The 17044-nt window shown below is 39.8% G+C and overlaps 1 long non-coding RNA gene across 1 annotated transcript; it reads right to left on the bottom strand.

Annotated features, from left to right (window-relative positions):
- Positions 1–291: 291 nt before the first annotated feature.
- LOC108514538 (uncharacterized) lies at positions 292–16297 on the bottom strand. Its single transcript, XR_001881241.1, has 4 exons — positions 16035–16297; positions 4719–4844; positions 4498–4624; positions 292–364 (listed from the first exon to the last, which is right to left on the bottom strand). It is a non-coding gene; the product is annotated as an uncharacterized LOC108514538 (long non-coding RNA).
- Between the last annotated feature and the right edge of the window lie 747 nt (positions 16298–17044).

The following is a 17044-nucleotide window of genomic DNA, read 5'->3' on the forward strand; positions in this document are numbered from 1 at the left end:
TTTTTCCATTATGGTCTTACATATTTATTTATTTAAATGCATTGCTTTTCTACTGATTACATAAGTAAAAGTGCTTATAATTTAAAAGTGAAACTTTAGAAAATACACAAAAACAGGATCCTGATAAAGATCCAGCCTGACTTTGATCTGTAATGATGCAGGCACTATTTTTGTAAATAGTCCCTCCTCCTTTTCTCTTGCTTTGTTCCTGAATTCCAGATAGCCTCTTCCCACATACATAGCTGTTGCTGTAGTTGCTGCTAGAGCCCCCTTCAATCTCTACAATGCTTACCCAGCTTCTAGAGCCTTTGCCCAATTTGCAATGGGAGACATTCAGCCTCAATCCTTCCATTCCATTTGATTCCTTTAGAGGAGGGAGAAAGGAAGAGGGATAGGGGTGGGTTCAATTTTAAGATACTAGGACTCTGGATTCAGAAATAGCTTCAGGGAAGTTCAAGGTTAATACTTCATACTGTTTCAACTATTGCAACTACCTTACAGATACTAAGGAGAAAAGAGTGGTTATGTTTCTCCTCCAAGTTTCTTTTAGCGCTTTCTAGTTGATCACAAGATTTCATTTTGATTAGCATGGTAATACAAACGCACATACATTAAGTAAAAAACTCAGAGTTCCATTGCTACTTAGGATGATGAGTGCCATAAAAAGAATATTGCTCCCACTCTAACAACCACAAAAGAGTCAGATGATCTACAAAACTATAACTACTCTTGAGCCCATCAGAGGGCTGAAGTCCTAATGCAGCCAAGTAACCTGAATTCCAAAGAGGGACAAGCTTTCCAAAGGGAGACTGCACACAAAGCTTTTTGCAGAGCAAGGAAGACAGAGGTAGTCACTATCCAGCTAGGTAAGAAAAAAAATCAGCCAAAATTTGAATGAATTCTTACAGGGCAAGTGTGGGCTGGCGTGTCAATTTGGAATAGCTAGGAGCCCCAGACACAGGGGAAGTTTCACTCACAATCTCAGCTTCAACCTCAGTTTCATGAGCCTCCCCTGGGTACGCATACTGAAGACAAAGACAGGGATCACAGCAGGAAACCTGAGAGTCATCCTTCAGAGACACATCTGCTGCTGATGCAGACAGGCACTGATGAAGACCCTTTCAAGCAGACACCCTTGTCTGTGGAGTTGGGCAGGAAATCTTGGGCCCAGGACTCTGCAATGATGCCAGACACAGGTCAGCTACTGCTAGGAGAGAGAAAAAAATTCTCTCCCACCTAAGACCAACCACAGATACAAGGCAGAATCCAGCTGACATAGAGAGTAGATGAAGGAATGCTGAGAAAACTCCAGTTTCGAGGCCCAGGCATACACGGCCTGCCTAAGACTGAGGCTGGGCCATTACAAGAGAGTCCCCTCTGCCCCCACCCATGCCCAAAACCAATTAACAAGCAACAGTAGTTTAACACTGGGAAGGGCAAGAACATGAGGACAGACCCCTCTGTGTTTCAGGCAAGCAAGGTAGAATGGGAACACTGAGAAAAGTAATCCAGTACTCCAGATCCCACTCTAAGCTCAAAGGAATGGCAGCCATCACCAAGGGATTTGAAGCCTGTGGTGAACTGATGGTAACCATAGCAACAACAACAACAACAACAAAATGCAAACTCAACTCAACTCGTGAGTACATGGATTCAAACTCCACACTGTTTACATGAAAGCAGCAAGCCCATACCAGGCAAAAATACTATTCAACTCAGTCTCTTCAGTTCTTCTCCATACAATGTCCAGCATTCAATAGAAAAGTACAAGACACACAAAAAAGCAAGATAAAGAATGCTATTGCCAAATGATTAACCAACAGGCGCAAACACAGAGATGACTTCGATGCTGGAACTATTGAACAGAGACTTTAAAATCACCATGATCACTATGTTAAATGATCTAGTGAAAAAGTTAGACAACATGTATGAACAGATAGGAAATTTAAGCAGAGTGACAGAAACTATAAAAAGAGCCCAGTGGAAATGTTAGAAATTAAAACATTATTAGAGATGAAAAATTCATTTGATAGGTTTATTAGCAGACAGGACACAGCGAATGTAAAGATAGATTAACAGAAAGTTCCAAACTAAAACACGTAGAGAAAAAAGAATAAAAAGAAATAATTTTAAAAAAAGAAGTAGAGTTATGGGGCAAATCAAATGGCCTAATGTATGTGTAACTGAAGTTCAAGCATAAAGAGATAATGGACAAGAATTTTCCAAAGTTAATGAAAAACAACAAATCACAGATCCAAGAATCCTAGAGAATCATAAGCAAGATTTTTTTAAAAGGAAAACAAAAATTTAAAACACTGATATATTGCATAGTCAAACTGCTGGAAAAATATTTAAGTCAGGCAGAGAAAAAAAAGAGACATTGCATTTATAGGAAGAAAGTCAGAATCTTAAGTAGCATCACTTATTTCATTTAAAATCATAAAATTGTAACCCTCATACGGGGCAACTTAAATTTTATGTTTAATGTTTCCTCATATATTTTGTCTCCCTTATTTGATTGTAGACATTAAGGAAACAGACCTAGTCTTAACACTGTATTAATATTACATTTATCCTCTTCTATGTTGCTTGACAAAGCATGGGTATTCAATAAGCACTTCTGACTTCGGAGCAGATTCACTTTTTACATGATTTTTTTTTTTTTTTTTTTTTTTGCATAGGATCAGTAAACTTTTCTTACAGGCCACACAAAGTCTTAAGATATAAAAGTATTTTAGATTAACTTTATGAAACTTTTAAAGCTTATATTCTCTACCTTTTATTTTTCAGAAAATTTTTTAAAATGTGTGAAACTGGCTCTACATTTAGCAAAATGAGACCATGGAATCTCCCCACTCTGATACTTCCTTTCTCAGCATTTACATATTGAATTTTAGATAATACTGTCACCCACACAATGGGTGGGTTTTATCACTTGGTGGGTGACAGTCCAAAGACCACAACCAAGGAGGATTTAAACAAAGGGATTTTGTTTCCTGCAACAAGTAAGGAGGACAGCTGAGGCAGTTTCCCAAAACAGTACCCCCCAAACAATGGTGAAAACAGCTTTCATTAGGCTGGTTAGCTGAACCATTGTATGTAGAGGCGGAGTAAAGGCAGAGCCGGTGAAGTAGCTGATCATGCTTCTCCATATGTCACATGTATAGGAAATGGCAGATAAGCTCCTTCCTGGGTGGGGTTTTTAGTGCGGTAATAAGGAAAGTTCACAAGGTTCATCTCCGACTCAGAGGTCTCTGGACCCAACCAGTTTTTATTCATCTAGAGCTGAGCTTCACTCTGGAACTTTTTGAAACAACTCAAGATGCAACAGTTACAAGTGGGTGCTTTTTCAGGGTGCATACCCAGAAACCTGGGGATCTTGGGTTACAATATCATATTCATCCACCTATTATTTTGTTATCTACTATTCTCTATGTGTAATTTGTCTTTTCCTCCACAAACAGATTGTCGATCCTTCAAAATAAGGTCCGTAATGTCTGTATTTTATATCTCATACACAACAGACACATAATCAAATATTTGGTTACTAATGTTAAAATAATAAAAATATCTAGGAATGTCCAGCTCTGACCTGCTACGTTTAGGTCCCAGGCCCAAAAAGAGGGAGCCTGCAGTAAAAGATGTGGAGTCCATTGCTGAACTCGACCTTGACCTTCATCCACACTGTCAGCTGCTTGTTCCCCACTGGGCTCAGCTTCATCTTTCAGGCCTCATACACCTGTAGGTGGGGCCAGGTCTGAGGTTCCCTGACATATTTCTCTCTCTGGTTCCACAACTATCATCTTATCCCCTTCTCATAAGCTGCATACCCAGTTCTAATTCCAGCCCCAAGAGTCAGGCTCTGGACAAGACGTAATCTTGAAAGGTATGAAAACAAACAAATCTCTATATAAAGCCACAGTAAAAAGGTGGTATGATCGGGTATGTAAACCATTCTTCTACTAGGATTATATTTAAGAGAAATGCAGCATATTTTCACACAACTAATATCTATGAAATCAAGGAACATAATCCCCAAATTATTAGTTTAGCAGAATGTTTAAATAAATGGAATGTTTAGCCTGCCAACTTCTCATACAAGTAGACTAATTATTCCACAAAAACGTCACACTCTAAAGCCTAGGATTTGCCGGTATGCTCTTGCAAATACATCTGCGCCTAAGAAAATTCCAAGTATTGGAGCTTCAAAGATGAGAAACACTGAAGTGTCCAATCCATTTCTTTGACCCACCCAAGGTGTTACAATCTATTATTGGTAGTTATGTTCTACTGAACATAACGGAAACACTGAATTAGGGAACACTGAACCATGGATCCCAGGAGAAATACAGAGTTGGGTTCCTGCAAACATCAATCACAACGTTTCTATCAATCAAGACATAACCTTACTTTATGTGTTTGTTTAAATAAACCTTATTTAACATATTATTGATTCATTAACATTGAACTGAGAACTAAAGCACCTTTAACTCCTACCTGAACGAAGTTTATCTAACACATATATTTTCTCTGTAAGGCACTTCACAGCCTTCTGCTTAGGAATACTGGACACCACTGCAATACGAAGCTTCGGAGGAAGGAGGCATTTTAAACAGCAAAATCACTAGGAAATAGCACAAAAATGTGGAAAATATGGCACTAAGCAGATTTAAAAAACACTTATTTACAAGGGCTGAAATAAGAAGACAGAGTGTTACCTTATTCAACATCATCTGGGAACATCCATGTCAGGTAACTCAAATTCTTCATCACTCTATGCTTATCCACAAATGACTGCAAAGGCACCACGAATACTGATTTGGGGGATCTCAGGGATGTAGATTCTAGTTGGATGGGGAGAAAAACAACATTCTAATAGAACTTCCTAAAAATGCAATGGGCCTACCCAGGAGAGGACTTTCCAATCTTTGGTGTGGTTACAAAAAGGAAATTTTTGCAAATAGGCAATTTCACAAACAGAGAATTTGTCATAATAAGCATAGACTTTATCTCCATCTCAAATGTCCTCCTCAATAGCCCAATTTGATACATACCTTGCACATCCTCTCACCTCTCTCAACTTTCCAGCCATTGATCTTGTTACTTGCTCATCAACACCCACCCACCCACCTTGTCTCCGATGCACATTTTCATCCTTCCTAATCATAGAAGCGCCATGCTCAAGTTTGTACATTTTATTGTATGTAAATTTCATCTCAATATATATGTGACAAAATAAGTATAATAAAATGTCAATAAGAGAATCTAGGTGGTAGGTATATGGGTGTTCACCATAAAATTTTTTCAACTTTTTGTGTGTTTGAAAACATTCCTAATAAAATGGGAAAAGAGAATAGGAATCACGTGTTCCAAAAACATTCTAAAAATATATTTAATGAAATGAAATTGAATCTTTCCCCAATCTTCTGCCCAACACCTCACTTCCCTTCATAATGTCTTCATCAGGTGGTCATATGGACAAGTGATTGCCAAATGCTGGTTCATGGACCAGCTGCCTCAGAAAAACTCAGGTGCTGATAAAAATACAGGTTTTGAGCCACATCCAGACCTACTAAGTCAGAAACACTGGAGTATTTTTAACAAGCCCCCCACCCAAATTTTCTGACGTGTGCCTGGTTTGGGAGTGACAGATCTGAATTACACACAACCACACCAAAGGCTGGAAAGTCCTCTCCTGGGATGGCCCATTTAATTTTTAGAAAGCTCTGTTAGAATATTGTTTTTCCTCCCATCCAACTGGAATCTGCATCCTTGAGATCTTCTACTCATCTACTCTTTTTGTTTTGGGGGCCATAGACTGACTCCCTCTTCCTCTTTATAATTATTATAGTTCTCATTATTATTATGTTTTTGTAGAGATGGGGTCTCACTACATTGCCCAGGCTGGTCTCAAACTCTTGGACTCAAAAAATCCTCTGGCTTCAGCCTCCCAGTGCTGGGATTACAGGCATGAGCTCCTGCACCCAGCCCACAGCTCTCATGATCAGTGCTGATTACATCGTATGACAGTACACTCTCTGCTACGCTCTGTGCATCCTCTCACAGTAGCCTTGTAGACGTCATGCCCCACCCCATCTTCCTACCTTTCCCAATACCAAGCAGTCAGGGCACCTTCACCTTCTGTGAAATCATGACATGACCTTCTAGTGCCTTCACCAATCTTTTCTGAAAACGGTCAAAAAGTAAACCTCAGACATTCTACTCTGTGTGAATGAATTTATCTAATCCTCTTTTTTTCTTTTCTTTTTTTTTTTTTTTTTTTTTTTTTGAGACAAGAGTCTCACTCCGTCACCCAGGCTGGAGTGCAGTGCCGCAATGATCTCAGCTCACTACAACCTCCGCCTCCCGAGTTCCGGCGATTCTCCTGCCTCATCCTTTAAAGTAGCTGGGACTATAGGCATGTGCCACCATGCCTGGCTAATTTTTGTATTTTTAGTAGAGCTGGTTTCACTATGTTGGCCAGGCTGGTCTCGAACTCCTGACCTCAGGTGATCTGCCCGCCTCAGCCTCCCAAAGTGATGGAATTACAGGTGTGGACCACCGCACTCAGCCTTAAAAAAAAAAAGAAAAGAAAAGAAAAGAAAAAAAAAAAAACAGTGTCTCACTCTGTTGCCCAGGCTGGAGTGCAGTGGTGCAATCTCAACTCACTGCAGCTTTGACCTCCCAGGCTCAAGTGATCCTCTCACCTCAGGCTGCCAAGCAGCTGGAACTGCAGGCATGTGCCAACATGCCTGGCTAATTATTGTATTTTTTTGTAGAGACAAGGCTTCGCCACATTACCCAGGCTGGTCTTGAACTCCTGGCCTCAAGTGATCCTCCCATCTCGGCCTTCCAAAGTGCTGGGATTACAGGCGTGAGCCACCGCCCCCAGCCTGATCTTCTTCTGCAAGTAGATCTTGACAGAAGTAGACACTAAACAACATAGAAAGGAGAGCCTGCAACCAGCTAGAAAATAACCATTGCCTACTTCACAGTTCTGCACAACACTGGTCCCATTTAAAGGGATATAATATGTTTCTCTATTCCGCTGAATAAAAGATGTCAAGTGATCTAGAAACCAGTTTCTACTATTTACAATTTAGACATGTTTGACTGAAATTTAAAATTAATCCTTTCAGCTTCCATATCCCATGAGCTAAAAAAATATTTGTATAATATCTCAGTGTAAAATAATGTCACCTTGAGGTCTGTTTAATTTTGCTTTTTTGACTAATATGTTCAAACATTCCTGCTAAATGCAGAACTTTAAACAAGCTGGACTGAAAGATTTTTTTAATAAGATTTGGGGGATGAAATCACCAAGTTACCTGGTGTTTTTCAATAAAATTGAGATTTCTCAATTCTTTAATTTTTAAATGAAGTATCATTGTACTCTGCTATGAATCAGATGGACACTCACTGTTCAGTAGCCCTTAGTCTAACCTTTACAAGTGTTGGTATTCTGGGATGTGACACATTTTTTTATGAATGTGATGTCTGTGTTAATGTATTCATAACGTGTTTTGTTAATACAGCCGTAATGTTTCTGGGATTATAGGTGTGAGCCACCACACCTGGACCTACTGGTAATTTTTAAATTGGTGTTTTCTAAATTTCCCGCATATTTAGCCACTGTTAGGTGGCTAATGTTTCTTGGCCAAAATGATTCAATCTAATGCCTACTTAATTTGGATTTTAAAAGATAAAGCAGAAGTGCTGTCAGTTAGCAATTTCATTTATTCTGCCTCCCATGGGAATAATTTGAAAACGTTTTCCTCTCTACTGTGAACTAAAGTATAATTTTCTACTTGTATGTTCTTTTTCATAATTTTGAAAACTTTAGACCAGATGAGATGGCTCATGCCTATAATCCCAACACCTTGGGAAGCTAAGGTGGGAGAATTGCTTGCGCCCAGAAGTTCAAGACCAGCCTGGGCAACATGGTGAGACTCTTTCTCTTAAAAAAAAAATTAATAGCTGGACATAGTGGCATGCACCTATAGTCCCAGCCACTCAGGAGGCTGAAGCAAGAAGATCACTTGACCCCAGGAGGTTGGGGCTGCAGTGAGCTGGGTTTGTGCCGCTGCAATCCAGCCTGAGCAACAGAGCAAGACCCTGCCACTAAATACATAAATAAACTTATACCTGTATCTATTTCCAAGACTATCTTTTTACCTTTTTGACTCAGCCATTCTGGAATAGCCAGCACCCAACTTTGGAAAACCACAGGTTTACATGCAAAGTCAAGGATGACATTGAAAAGCAGAATAGAAATAAAGATATTTTGTATTCTTCTAAATATTCTTTAAATTCTACTTCAAGTGACTCTTATAATTTTTATATAGAAAGTACTTAAAATTATCTCATGATATGGCAGAGAGCCCTAAGGAATCCAGAAAAATTCAGCAGCTGTAAAGATCAGAACTTGATGGTATCGAAAGAATTTTAAAGAGTAAGTAAAATCTTTCCAAAAGATGTTTACTTTTGAATAGCATCCAAATATCACAAAGAAGATGTGGACAGAAGTTGCAGAAAAGAGTTCTATTTCTTTGTCGATATAAAAAATAAGAAATACTAAGCCTGTAATCCCAGCACTTTGGGAGGCTGAGACGGGCGGACCACAAGGTCAGGAGATCGAGACCATCCTGGTTAACACGGTGAAACCCTGTCTCTACTAAAAAATACAAAAAACTAGCCGCGTGAGGTGGCGGGCACCTGTAGTCCCAGCTACTCGGGAGGCTGAGGCAGGAGAATGGCGTAAATCCGGGAGGCGGAGCTTGCAGTGAGCTGAGATCCGGCCACTGCACTCCAGCCTGGGAGACAGAGTGAGACTCCGTCTCAAAAAAAAAAAATAAGAAATACTGCTTAATATACAAATGATAAATGCTTATGATGATGGCCATCCTAAATGTCCTGACTTGACCGTTACTACGCGTTTAAAAAAATATCACAGGTGGCCAGGCACGGTGGCTCATGCCTGTAATCCCAGCACTTTGGGAGGCCCCACGGGGGCTAGATCACCTGAGGTCGGGAGTTGAGGACCAAGGCCTGACCAACACGGAGGAAACCCCATCCCTAGGTAACAAGATACAAAATTGCCAGCGTGGGTAGACGTGCCGTTGTAACTTCCAGCTACTCAGGGGGGAGGCGAAGCGAGGGGAGAAGTCACTGTTGAGATCCTGTGAGATGGGATGTTGCAGTAAGCCCAAGATCTCACCATTGCACTCTAGCCTGGGCAAAAGAGCAAAACTCTACCAAAAAAAAAAAAAAAAAAAAAAAAAAAAAAAAAAAAAAAAAAACACAGGTACCTCATAAATATGTACAAATATGATGAATCAATAAAACAAAATCTTTAAAGAAAGATCTTATCTAGGATAACTTATTATGAAATATTTTTTAACCAAGGCTCATGACTTATATTTCCCAATTTGGATTAAATGTGTATTTTGAGTCTCCTGTCAGCTAATTCCTTCCCAGAATTCACCAATACTTTTCCCCTTCTGCATTCCATGCTACTGCCATTCACTCAGCCCTCAGGTGGCCTTATTTCATTAATTAGTTTTGATATGTACATACCTGTCACCTATGTAAACACTCCTTAAGAAAAGAGAGTATGTCTTGAATATCTTTGTTTCTCCCTCAGCGTCTTGTATACTGGAAACATTCTTGTATGCCAGATCTCTCTTTTTTGTTTAAATCAACTGTTTTTTTCCTTGACTGATTTAATTACCCAAATCTGCATCTTCCCTCATCCATCTCTACTGCTATTTCTAGAAAGGCAATGGCCCGACAATATACAGTGGCCTAGGCACAGACACACAATAGTTTTATTTCAAATCTATGACTCAGGTGCTAAACGGATTCATGCACTCGAAGCAGCTGTGCTCCATGTACTGTTTCCAGAATGTAAATAAGTACTGCGTTAAAAATTAATTAGGCATTCACTCAAATACCTAATGGTCAATTCAGACATTTCAGGCTTCAATTTTAGTAATACAAAAATATTAAATAATGTTAATCTTTCAGAACTGTGTCAATGGGATCATGGATGAGCTGACTCACTTCACTGAAGAAATTGACTCTCTGTAGAAAAACGTAAGCCTAGCAGATTCAAATCGCTTCTACAAGATCTAAAGGAATCTCTCTCGGAAATATCTTTCAAATATGCATACATAATATTTTCTGCCTTAATTCCTGTATATTACTTTTGAGTAGAGTATGGACAGCCTTCCAAGGCTCAAATACAAGGCAATTGTTCAGATACCATTTTAAAATCACAATAATCATCTTAGTGATTGAAATAGTCTAGTTATTATCTAGATTTGGAATCAAGGGCCTAGGGTTGAATTCCTGGTTCTGTGACTACCTTAGGCTGGGTGGACTTGGATAGGGCATTTAATCTCTCCTAGTGTGTTTTCTCATATCTAGAGTAAAGACACTTCTGCTACCTGTTTAGCTATTCAAAAGAAATATTTTGAAATCAAATTAGAGCAGAGTTCCCCGAACTTGGCACTGTTGCTGTTTGGGGTCAGATAATTCTTTGTTGTGATTCTGTGCTCTGTATGATGTTTAGCAACAAGTCCGGCCTCTACTCACAATGCCAGTAGCATGCATGCACACACACACACACACACACACACACACACACTCCCCAGTTCAGCTGTAACAGCCAAAAGTGTCTCCAGATGCTGCCAAATGCTGAGGTAGGGGGGAAGTGATGCACATACCCATCCCTCTGCCCCACTGAGAATGAATGAATTAAATGATTTATATGGAAACCTTCATTAATACATTGAATATGTACTGATCACCTACTATATGCCACACACTGGCCATGTCAAATCAGATGTGACTCATGCCCTCTAACACAGCAGATGAATAAACCAGTGTGTGCAGTGACAGGAGTTAAGGAGCCCTTGGGGTCAGGAAGGGGGAAGGGAAATGTAACATTAAGATATCCAAGAGTAGAAGCCACAGGAATTGGTGATTAAACGGATGCAGGGGAATGAGTAAAGGGAGGAGAGAAAAACAATTCTCACAACATCAACAATGGTTCATTATTATTTACTACCTAAGTCACAAGAATTTTTCCACAAAAACAGGGACATTTCCCAAAAGAAAACTCATACTACATAAAAGTTCATAAAATAAATATTGACTTCACTGTGGCTGTTTTATTTTAATCAGTGGAAAGACACACGTAGACAAATGACTCTGTTCTTCCACTCCATCTGCACTTCTATCTCTGAATTCTCAAGACCAACAGAGGTTAGATTGTTTCCATGCCATAGTTAGACTATCAAGGTCCACAAAGACGGGAGGAAGGGGGTGACGGACAACATGCATCATTGATGGGATTTTTACTGCACCCACTGAAGAACACATTCTTTCAACATTGTCTAAGAGTTCTGTTAGATATCAACTTTGAAAACCCAAGTCAAATGCATTTGTGCCAACACCAAAAGAAAATAAAACCCACTACCAGGGTGAAAAACAGCCTTTCCTTCATGACCCTGGAGATGTATACATTTTCAGAATATTATTTGCATCTGAGGTCCTCAACAGAGGTGACTCTATTACTTCCCGTCGCTGGGGTACAGCAAGGCAACAGCTATCCCATTATCTCATGGCACTTTCTAGTTCGTGTGAAACCAGAAACATGTAGTTTCAAAACATAGAACATCGCCTTCATTAGAGGAGAGCTAGTTAAAGGTTGCTAATGGGGCCCTTCGGCTCCTGGTCCTGCTGAGGTATTTGGAGGAAGTCCATGTGCCTAACCACACCAATTTCAGATGAAATTCTCATTGCAAATGTATGTTACCCAACACCCCAAAATATATGAAGGCCTTCCTGGTTTTCAGAGCTTACAAGCCCCCTGACAATAGATTTGTGTGTGGAAATATCAAAATTCGAGTAACAGAGACAATTTTCGAGAGGATCAAAATAGAAACCATTATTGGAGTATAAAACATTTTAGTTACTTAAGAATCCATATTTCTAAGAAAAGCAGCCTCATTAACTGACATGTGCTCAATAGGCAATTTTCCCCATTTAATTTTCACAAATAGATCACTCTGAAATGTATTTCCCCTAACAAAGACTGCACATTAACAACAAATGATACATCTTCAAATTTTAATTAATGTCAAGAGCTTTATTTTGCTTCCAAGCAACTTATAAGAGACATGTTATTAATATAATTTAATTTAAGGGGACAGGCATTTGTTTTCTATTTTTAAAAAGGTGGTTTGAAATTCTGGCCCTGTCAACATCATTTAAACATTCCTGTTCCATACTTCAATATAATAAATTGAATCAGCATTTTAATTGTGCCCATGCTTTGTGGTTCCTGGCAGTACAAAAAGATTCTCTGTGAGTGCATGACTCCCCCCGAAGAAAACCCCACTGAGTGATTAATTACTAGTCTGGAAGATATAAATATGTCTCTCAATAAAGACAGTATGGACTGCTGGAAGCTCTGGCCTTATACATCTCCATGGGGTGCCTTAACTTAGCAGACATCCTCTTAATTCAAACAAGATTCTGGCTCCAGCATTCATGGACGGCTCCCTCATCATACACTGTTCCTTTATTGAACAGCATATTTCTTTTAATTAGCATCATTTTGTACATGTACAAGAATCAAAGGAAATCAGGCTTTTATGTATAAATATATCAAATTTTCAAGGTGCCTCTGTTCCTTAAGAAAGAACTGAGGACAACAGTAAATAACCTTGCATTTTCAAAAAAGTACTATCTTTGTATAAAAATACTTTAGGTTACACCCAGACATTACTCATGCTTCATTCTGAGTTAAAGGTTTGCCCGAAAGACCATAAATTTATAAACGAAAACATGAACCAGCAGGTCTATAAGTCTATTCCTAAGCCTCACACCTATCGTATGAACTGAGAAGTCTCATGATTGCTAGAAGGGAGAGGAGCTTAGACAAAGGACTCATTGGCCACCACCCCTTACTCCCCATAGTAAAAACAAGAATTGATGGAATTCCTAGGACTGTTCCTACAAGGCCAGAATTAGGTAAGAAGAGTTTATACTAACCATTTAAACCAGAAATTGCAAGCAACATCAACTAACTTGAAAATAAAGATTAACACAAGAAATCAAGACTAGAAGTTGGCTTTTTTAAATTGGAAAATTCTCATGTATAAATTTTTAGTCTAATACTTTGCATTAATGATCATGGCATTTATTACGACAATTGAATAACCACATCCCAACACCCTTTCACTATGTTTAAAATCAGGGGGTGGGGACAGGAGAACAGGATTATCATAAGTCATTTTGGCCAGTCTAGAAATCCAGACATCAGGTTGGGCACAGTTGTTCATGCCTGTAATCCCAGCACTTCGGGAGGCCAAGGCGGGTGGATCACTCGAGTCTAGGAGTTCAAGACCAGCCTGAGTGACAGCAAAACCCCATCTCTACTAAAAATACAAAAATTAGCAGGGTGTGGTGGCACACAGCTGTAGTCCCAGCTACTTGGGAGGCTGAAGTGGGAAGACCACTTGAGCATGTGAGGCAGAGACTGCATTGAGTTTAGACTGAAAAAATTAAAAATTAAAAAAATTAAAAAAAAATAAAAACAAGGAAATCCAGACATCATGTTCCTAACCACCCTATTTGAAACAGGATGAAAAGAAAGGTTTTCTAAAAAGTTAATATGCATTCTGCCATGGAAAAATATTATTTGTATACAGACTTCTACTCTCCTACTATTCATATCTTCACCTGGCCTTGCCAAAGATATTTTTGACCAGAATCATCAAACATAAATGTAAGCATTAAATCAGTAAGCAAACATGAATCTGAATTGGAGTTCTGCAGTAGACTGCAAAAATAGTCGTAATATTTAAGCTCCTCCCATCAAGAGGTAGAGTATATTTTCCCACCCCTTTAATCTGGGCTGATCTTATAGCTTGCTTTGACCCATAGAATGTGCACAAATAGAAGCATATCAACCCTCAGCTGAGGCCTTAGGAGACTCTACAGCTTCCATTCTCAAATTCGTGGAACTCTGTGCTCACCATGGGAACAAACACAGAGTGGGCTGAAAGAGTTTCAGAGCCAACGTGGAAAAAGGTCCCAATCATCCCAGCTGTCCCACATGTTGCTATGATAAACCAGTCAGCCCACACAATCTATCAGTTAACTACAAGTACACAAGCAACCTCAGATAAGATTAACCAGGCTTGGCCCACACTAGAAGAACCACCCATCTGGCCAGGCGTGGTGGCTCATGCCTGTAATCTCAGCACTTTGGGAGACTGAGGTAGGTGTATCACCTGAGGTCAGGAGTTTGAGACCAGCCTTACCAACATGGTGAAACCCTATCTCTACTAAAAATACAAAAATTAGCCAGGCATGGTGGCACATGCCTATAATCCCAGCTACTCAGGAGGCAGAGGCAGGAGAATTGCTTGAACCTGGGAGGCAGAGGCTGCAGTGAGCTGAGGACCACACCACCACACTCCAGCCTGGGTGACAGAGCAAGACACAGTCTCAAGGGAAAAAAAAAGAGAAGAAGAACCACCCAGCCGAGCCCAGCCAAAATTGTCAACCTGCAATATGATGAGCTAAATTAAATGGGTTGTTTTTTTAAACTATGAATTTTGGGGTGGTTCATTACGCAGAAATAGAAAGCTAATATAGGTTCTATAACCTCATAACTCAATATTTCCAGGCTTTAATTAAAAGACAGAGACTGGAAGAAAGTACAGAGAAAAAAACTAAAAATCCATAATATACAAAGAGCTCCTGTGATGCAAAGGAAAACTGAGAAAAAGATATAAACATGGTATTCAGAAGAACCAATGAAAAAACTGAAAAGATGCCTAATCTCACAGATAATCAGCAAAATGCAAATTAAAATAAAGTGTTTTATCATAAAGTTATTAAAGAGTAAAAAGACTAAAGAAGATACAATATTTGTGAGTATATATGGAAATGGGCCTTCTTGCATACTGTGGATAGGAATATAAACTGGCTTACAGGAGGAGAGTTAGGCAATATCTATCAAAATGTTAAAAGGCACATCGCTTGCAACCCAAAATATTTACCAAAACCCTGTTTTAGTATTTAAAAACTGAAAAGCTAAGTATCCATCAATACTCTCATGGTATACAATGATTCATCTATATACAGAAAACTATGCAAAAATGTAAAAGAATGTGACCAGGTGAGGAGCAGTGGCTCATGCCTATAATCCCAACACTTTGGAAGGCCACAGCAGGGGAATCACTTGAGTCCAGGAGTTCGAGACTACCCTGGCCAACATGGCAAAACCTCATCACTACAAAAAATACAAAAATTAGCCAGGCGTAATGGTGTATCCCCACAGGCCCAGCTATCTGGGAGGCTGAGGTGGGAGGATTGGTTGAGCCCTGGAGGTCAAAGCTACAGTGCCTGATTGTGCCACTGCATTCCAGCCTGAGCAACAGAGCAAGACCCTGTCTCAAAAAAAAAAAAAAAGAATAGGATGAATTTTATGTGCTGACATGAAAGATTAAGCAACATTAAGTTAAAAAGGCAGTCTGCCAGCCAATATGGTGAAACCCCATCTCTACTAAAAATACAAAAATTAGCCAGGCGTGGTGGTGGGTGCCTGCAATCCCGGCTACTTAGGAGGCTGAGGCAGAAGAATCACTTGAACCTGGGAGGCAGAGCTTGCAGTGAGCCAAGATCACGCCATTGCACTCCAGCCTAGGTGACAGAGTGAGACTCGGTCTCAAAAAAAATAAGGCAGTTTGCCAAAAAATGTGCATAGTGTAATACCATTTTTTAAAAGAAGTGTATAAATGCATAGAAAAAAGTCTAGAATGATCCACATCAAAATAATACTAATTTACTAATTATGTATTCGTATTATTAATAATGATTAGTAAATGGGATGGGTTGAGGGGCACTGGGAGAGTAAAGGAAGACAATAAATTTTATATGCTTATGCATTATTTGGATTTTTCACAAGCATGGATTTCTGTGATGTGTGTGTAACTTGTTTATACTGCACATACCTGGGCAGCAGAGGACAGCAGAGCAAAGATGGATTCCACAGAAGAGCCCAAGAAAGAGTTGGGTCTTCACAGAGGACATCTTCACTTTTATCCTGGTTCAAAGCAGCCAGATGGTCAGCATTGCCACAGACATGAACACATATTAGCACTGGGTACTCCTGCCACATGTCTTCCTCCGTGGCACAGGAGACACCAAGCAGTAAGCTGTGCTGGGGACCCTGTGTGTGGCTTCTCAGGATCCCGGAGGAGCCTCCTCCTGGAATCTGGAATCAAGATACATAAGATGAGCTCCTGAAAGTTAAACTTGAAAATCAGCACAAACTGGATCAGAGGAGAGAGATGAAAGGCCACCTACATCATAATGAAGCTAGAAGTTACCAATTACCAGGCAACCTCCCTGTGCCAAACACCGCGGACTTTCATACCGTATATTGCACTTCATCTTCACAACGCCCCTAAGGTTGCTTATTATTATGATGATTGAAAGGAAAAATAAGGTTAGAGGAGTTCAAGAAATTGGCAAGGGTTCTATAGCTTCTAGGTGGCAGTGCCAGGGATTTGAACTCAGTTCTGTTTAATTCCAATGCCTATGTTCTTAACTAACATAGTATGCTCTCTCCCTTAACAGACACAGAAAGGCTTCTGGGTTGGCAACACTTGACTATATCCTTGCTCTATGTGTAACAGGGTACAATGAATCAATTTAAAAAATCATATTGCTTAGCCATGGAAGTACAGAGCCAACAGCTTCAGAAAAGCACATGGTAATAGTGCCGATTCAAATGCTTCCTGGGCAACAGGGACCCTGGCTCAAGTAACAGGCCAACTAAGCCACACGATGTGTAGACAAAAATCGAAGTTCCCAGCTTGCCAGGATAAAGGCCAGTGCTTAGACTGTGGATTCACTGAGGTAATGTCATCCCAAGAAGCCTCTTAAGAAACAGACAGCTCATCCATGAGCCCCACGTGAGTTCTTTTCCTACTTGGAATATCTACAGTCCATATTCCCA

The sequence above is a fragment of the Rhinopithecus bieti genome, unplaced genomic scaffold, assembly GCF_001698545.2.
Source record: "Rhinopithecus bieti isolate Rb0 unplaced genomic scaffold, ASM169854v2 scaffold_32081, whole genome shotgun sequence".
NCBI classification, from domain to species: Eukaryota; Metazoa; Chordata; class Mammalia; order Primates; family Cercopithecidae; genus Rhinopithecus; species Rhinopithecus bieti.